The sequence below is a fragment of the Cucurbita pepo genome, unplaced genomic scaffold (genome assembly GCF_002806865.2).
Source record: "Cucurbita pepo subsp. pepo cultivar mu-cu-16 unplaced genomic scaffold, ASM280686v2 Cp4.1_scaffold000194, whole genome shotgun sequence".
NCBI lineage: Eukaryota > Viridiplantae > Streptophyta > Magnoliopsida > Cucurbitales > Cucurbitaceae > Cucurbita > Cucurbita pepo.
This window is the reverse complement of record NW_019646461.1, coordinates 129,078-135,790: the sequence shown is the minus strand read 5'-3', so window position 1 is coordinate 135,790 and position 6,713 is coordinate 129,078.

The following is a 6,713-nucleotide window of genomic DNA, read 5'->3' as shown; positions in this document are numbered from 1 at the left end:
AACCTTACTCGAGTATGAATCGATTTAAGTAGAACCCGTCTTAAATGAATATTTTTTAGACCTTGCCAGAAGGTTGAGTCATTCCTACTTCTTATGCTCCTTCCGTAGAGTGTTCCTGGCTCCTACGCCTTGTGGCAACTTTCATTTTAGGTGTCATCCTTTTAACTTTCCTCTAACAGTAGTGGAGGTCACTTGTTGATTCCATCTGAGGTTGATGTCTATATTTCCTTCCAACGGGAAAATCTATAACCTTATTTTCACTCGGTCTTAGGTCTTTCTTAGGTATAAGGTTTTAAAGGCTTTCTTACCTGGCCATGAAGGATCGTTTTTGAAGCTGAGCCATAGAAAAACGTTTGCTCTAATACCAATTATAAAGATCCAAAGTTTTTTTTTTTCATTTTTTTTTATTTTTATTATAACTATTGAAAAAACATAAGTTCATATATATATATATATATTATTGATATATTAAAGTAGCGTCTATAGAGACTCATTTCAAAAACAAAATAAGAAGCAGACTCAAAAGAACAACTTAAAATATACTTAGCTAAAAAGACAAGGTTAATCTATTCTTCAAAGTCTGCTCTCATCCACGACCAGCTCTTAGTTACGTGAAAAAAAAATGATAAACATAGAATGAATAAGAACTCAAGTAGCCTACTTAGAGCTCATCTTGTTATATGTCATATACTGATTTTGAAAAACTTTCCTTAAAGTAACCTTTAGTTCTCTCCCTGTAAACACATGAGTGGTGCTATCATGATTGTGTCATCATGCTAGTGAATCGTGGTGCATGACATCTCTTCTAGGAGAGGGAAATGGGAGACCCTCCATAACATTATGCTCATGATACATAACACAGAGCATCCCCATAAAAGAAAAATAGAGGTCTCGTAGTACACCTCGTGATGAGAGATCATGGTTACTTTTGGGCATGAATCTCAGCAACTTATTTATCATGCTATTCAAATCATCCGAGGTACATTCTTGACACATGGATTGTTGGTGAACCTAGACTCGTACATAATACCATGGGGCAGGCTTAAAACTTAATGGTTTTCAATTTAGGTCAAATCTAAAGGGCAGCCTAATGTGGTCCCATGAGCGTGAAAATTTACTAGTATATCGATAACGTTACTACAAGATCATGTAAGAAGTTTCATGTTACATAGGTGTCTTAACGTTACTTAAATCTTGAGCAATTTGGTCGATTCAAGACATTAACTCACAATTCTAGGTACTTTTATTTCATGTTTCCTTAATACACATCTAATTTAAGGTTCATACATACATCCAAGCGATTCCTACAAGCATTTCATAAGGAAAGTATAAGATGGCTACTTACCTCTTGTATGGTGTTCGAGGCCTCGATTTTTGAGCTTCCGACACCCAATTCTCCAAATTTTATTTGGTAGGTTCCTTAGTGAATATAGTTTCTGGAACCATTGAGAATTTTGTGAGAACAGACCACAAAGGGGTCCAATTTTATGAATAATTAAGGAGGAGCAAAAAAATAGGCTAACGTGGTCAATTGAGTTCAACTGTCCACCTCATCATCTTTTTCCTCCTCGAGGGGAAAAAGACACACGTGCCACTGCTCCTCCATTTGAAAACCGACTCCGTCAGCTCATTCTAGGGCGTTTCTCCCCTCGATTTCTTTATGAAATGTAAAGATGGAGTATCATGGAAGAGATTGGGATTCGTATCTCACTAGTTCGTGACTTCAACTTAAATTATGGACGTCCAAAGTTGAGAGGAAACTCAGTTTGTCGCTGAAGCAAACCTAGAGGGTGTGGTTATCAGGCAGGACGATATAGGTACTATTAGGCACACTTCCATCACCAAAATTCTTTCTTATACTTCACTTAAGCTAAAGGAATAGGATTGAGAACACGACTTGACATTTCGACTGAAGTTTCTGAAAATCGAAAAATTTCTTCCCCAAGTTTAAGCTAATCCTTTCACTTGTCTATAAAGATTTTTGGCAGAAGAAAAAAAACTTTGATGAATGAAACGAAGGTTGAAAGTCGCCAAATGCAAAGAACCCATAGGTTGTCTATCGTTAAGCTTTTGAGTTTAGAATTTAAGAATTTTTATTCTAAAATTCGACCTCTATTATACAAGTCGTGACATGGGTCTCATACAATTAGCCTTAGAGGAAAATATAAACAATTTTGCTGAAGGAATTGAGAGAAGAGAAGATCTAAATCAGCTAAACCAAGAGCAAGAAACAAACTAAAATTTTGGATAAGTACAACGTTGAGTACCCAATTTTGACCCTTATAACTTGCTCGATTACGAATCAATTTAGGTAGAATCTGTCTTAAATGAACTGTGATATGTAGGACTATAAATTTTGTGAAGAACCCAGGTATTAATATCCGTTGAATCGCTAGAAAACAAACGAATATTCAGAGGAAGAAAATCACGCTCACTGCCTTGTTTCAGCATCTTAAGTTTAGAGATGATGATGATGTAGTCTATGAGATAGATACATCATCTTAACTTTGTTTTCATCTTAACTTTGTTTTCTTAACCTCTGTGTACTATTTAGACTGGTTCACCTATTTTGAGATCGGTTCATATAATGATTTTTTATGTTTGAGAAACTAGACTAAATTTAGGACCTACTTAAGAGATTTGAAAAAGAAATAGCTATACAAAGGGTGTCAAAAGTGATACCAGAACATAGGTTAAGAGGTTAAGCACTAAATTTGATGACCTTTACCAGACTGGTTCACTCCGGTTTAGACTGGTTCTCTNTCCGGTTTAGACTGATTCTCTTCAAATTGTTTTTTGTTCCAGACACTAGACACAATTTGCATCCTACCCTAGAAATTTGGAAGAAATGCAGCATCAGGAAGACTTTAAACCTAGTATCTAAACACACTAGAACAAGTAACTAGCTATATAGAACAAACATCGAANAGACACAATGTGCATCCTACCCTAGAAATTTGAAAGAAATGCAGCATCAGGAAGACTTTAATCCTAGTATCTAAACACACTGGAACAAGTAACTAGCCATATAGAACAAACATCGAATAGTACTTGTAGAATTCGATTAGGACAAGCACATATGATTAGAAATCATATCTAGAAACGTAATTGACCTAGTATCATAATAGCTAAATTTGAAATGTGTATGGTTTACAGTTTAGCATAGTTTACAGCTCTATAGTTTCCGCTTGCATGTTTGATAATTCTAATGTTTTTACATGTTGAGCATGATGTATGTTATGAGTGTCCTTGGATACATGCCAAAGAGTTTGCAAAATCCGATTATGACCAGTTTTGCTTTGGACGATCGATATGTGTCCTAGAGTCTCAATAAGTTGGTGATTGATTATGAACCATTGTTTTACGTTACTAAGGTACTAGACCTAGCTACAGGTCCCACTGTCTCCTTTGGGTTGACCATGTACCTTGTAGGGATGATTAGGGTGCAACCCGTGTTCATGAACTAGCCAAGGGGTGTTAGGGTCAATGTAGTATATATAGTCGAGTTGTCACCCTTAGTGAATTACAGGAGTCATATAGGGTATGTTATTGAGGTAGTTTCAGTTGTGCTCGGTGGGGGAGCCAGGTTAGTTATTATCTCTGCTTAGAAGGGTGACCAGCAAGATGGGGTTCGAACAAGCAAGTTACTATCTCCGCTCGAAAGGGCGATGCGACAAGTCAGTGACTATTTTAGCCTAAAAGGTGATGCAACAGATAGTTATAACCCAGCACCACTAGGGAAAATCCTTTGGCATGAGCTTAGTATATAGCCAGGTGTGAAGTACGTATATTACGTTAGAGCAAAAGGGCTCCTCCATACTTACTAGACTTACCCTAGGCCCAACCTTTTAAGTTCAGAACCCAAAGGGGTAGAGCACTCCTTAGAGGAGGTATGTATAGGGTTTTGGTGCGTAGAGACCTAAAAATGTCAATACAGGTGTTGAGTCTCACTTTGGCTAACTCTAAGGGTAGTATGAGCACATAGCTTAAGATTCCATGTACATGAATAAGTTTGATAAGAGGCTATAAGTTGGTTCCATACTGAGTATTTTTATACATGGTCTTACTACATTTCATGTTTTCAGGTGAGTAATAGATCACTGGTTACTGTGGGGGCATGCTCGATCGTGTGGCTATGGAGGGTACCTCGTTGACCCAAGTCTTTTCAGTCTTATATTTATTTATATATGTCTTTTATACCGATTTCTAACTGTAACTGATCTTTGTATTTAAAATAACACGCTCATGAATGTATGTATTTAACTTCTTGTAATTTAATATATTACTTTGTTTATTTTATGTCTGGTATTTTAAAACAAAAAAAAAAATTATACGACCTATTTCATTTAACTTCTTTTAGGCTTGGGCCAATATGCAGAATAGGGTAAGGGAAAAAAACCACTTTGGAGCGGAGACAATAACTAGGCACAACTACGTACCCTCTATGACTCATGTAACTTACTAAGACAACTCAACTATATACACCACATAGACCCTAAAAATAGGTGAATCCAGTTGTCACCCTTAGGGTGACACCCCTGTTCATCAACTAACCTAGAGGGGTTAGGGTCTATGCGGTATAAGGTAGTTAAAACCCAGCACCACTAGAGAAAATCCTCTTGTATGAGCTTAGTAGATAGTCAAGTGTGAAGTATGTATATTACATTAGAGCAAAAGGGCTCTTTCATACTTACTAGAATTACCCTAGCCCTAACTTTTTCAGTTATGAACCCGACGAGGTTAGAGAATTCCTTAGAGGAGGTGTGTAATGGATTTTGGTATGTAGAGACCTAAAAAGGTCGGTACAAATATTGAACCTCAGTTTGACTAATGATTCCATGTACAGGAATAAGTTTGACGAGAGCTTAGATGTAGGTTGCATACTCAGTATTTTTTATACCTTCCTATTTTCTAGTGTGCAATAAATCACTAGTCACAGTGGGGGTATGTGGGCCATAGAGCTATGGAAGGGACCTCATTGATCTAATTCTTGTATTTATTTGTATGTCTTTTGTATCCCTGTTCAAACTGTAATTGATCTTTGAGCATGCGCATAAATGTATGTATTTAACTTCTTTTATTTAATGTATTACTTTATTTGTTTTATGTCTTGTATTTCAAAAATGAAAAATAAAATTACCATTTTATCATTATATAACCTATTTCATTCTGATGGTCTATACTAAGAAAAGTTAAACATTGGATCATTACCTATGATAAACATGAAGATGATTTATGGAGAAATGGTTAATTAAAGTAGAGAGATTTGGGGTAAAGGAGGGGTGAAATTTTAGTGGTGGAGTGGGTAAAAATAAATTTTTCCCATATTTTTTTGGGTTGTTACATGTGAGTCCAAGGAGACTGTCTAGATCAGCGGTCTCCTTTCGTCTTGAGAATTTTTGAATGGGTCGTGTTCATATACATCATCTCTCTCTTTTATAATTTGAACTCAAACTCTTATTTATGATAAATATATATACATGCATTCGTACGCTGTTTGTTTTTAAACGTCTTAAGTTTCATTGTTTTTTTAAAAACGAGAACTGTTACCGTATTTTTATTTACATCTCCTTCACGTTAGTCTACATTAAGATCCTTAATTCAAACAACTAAAAAATTAGGTCATAGCAGCATATGAGGTATGATATTCACAATTATGCTCCCTTATCAATAAAGTCAACTACATTTTTCTTAAAAATTAAAAATTTGAATATTTACCTTAAAAATTAAATATTTGAATATTTGTCTTTAAAAAAATTCATAATTTATGTTTCTATATTGGATACCAAACAATCTCTCATCATTTCCGGTCAACTAACCTATGAATAAATTTAGGCATTAGCTTTACAAGTTTTCACAAACAGTGATACTTTTACTCTTTTTGACTTCAAAACCAAACATTTCCATCTATTTTTGCTTGACCTCTCATTCCATGGAGTGGTTTCAACTAATAAAAATTTTGTTTCTTTCCTTCTCTATAATTTATATATGTATATATGTTTGGATCTCATTCCACAAGAACACAAAGGAACAACATGGAGTTTAAAGCTCGTGTTTGCCTCTTCCTTTTGCTCTCGTTAACCCTCACCAGCTCAGCTCGAATTGTGCCTCATCTAGATACACAAATCATTACCAATTCAAATAATTTAGATTCATGTAGCTTGTGCGCTTTTAATAGGATACGATTTTTAGGTCATTCCTTCTATATAAACTAAAAACATCACATGTAATAATTGAAGTTTCAGAAGAACAAGCAACCACGGTTGTGAGAAATGACTATGCTGAACCAGGAGCTAATAATAGACATGATCCAAGGCTTCCACCACCTGAGTTTAAAGCTTTTACTATTGCCGATGACGAGAGCAATAAGAAACCCTACACAAATTTGTTTATTGGAATACAACTTGTTGGCAGAAGCATCAACAAGGAAACTTAAACCAAGAACTAATGATGTGCCAAAGTAATAATAGTACTAAAAATATTATATTATTGATGTAAATTATGGAATAATATGTTATCAAATTAATGTAACGAAGAAAATAGTATGGTACTAAACCAAAATATCCATTAAATTTTTTTATGATCGAAAATCTCTCTTTACGTTTAAGAGTTTGAGATAATTATTCATATCTTAGGTTAATGTAGGCAAGAAATTTTAACCATCCTCGTAGTTGATAATTGATTACTTCGATCACTAAAAACAGGTTCGACCC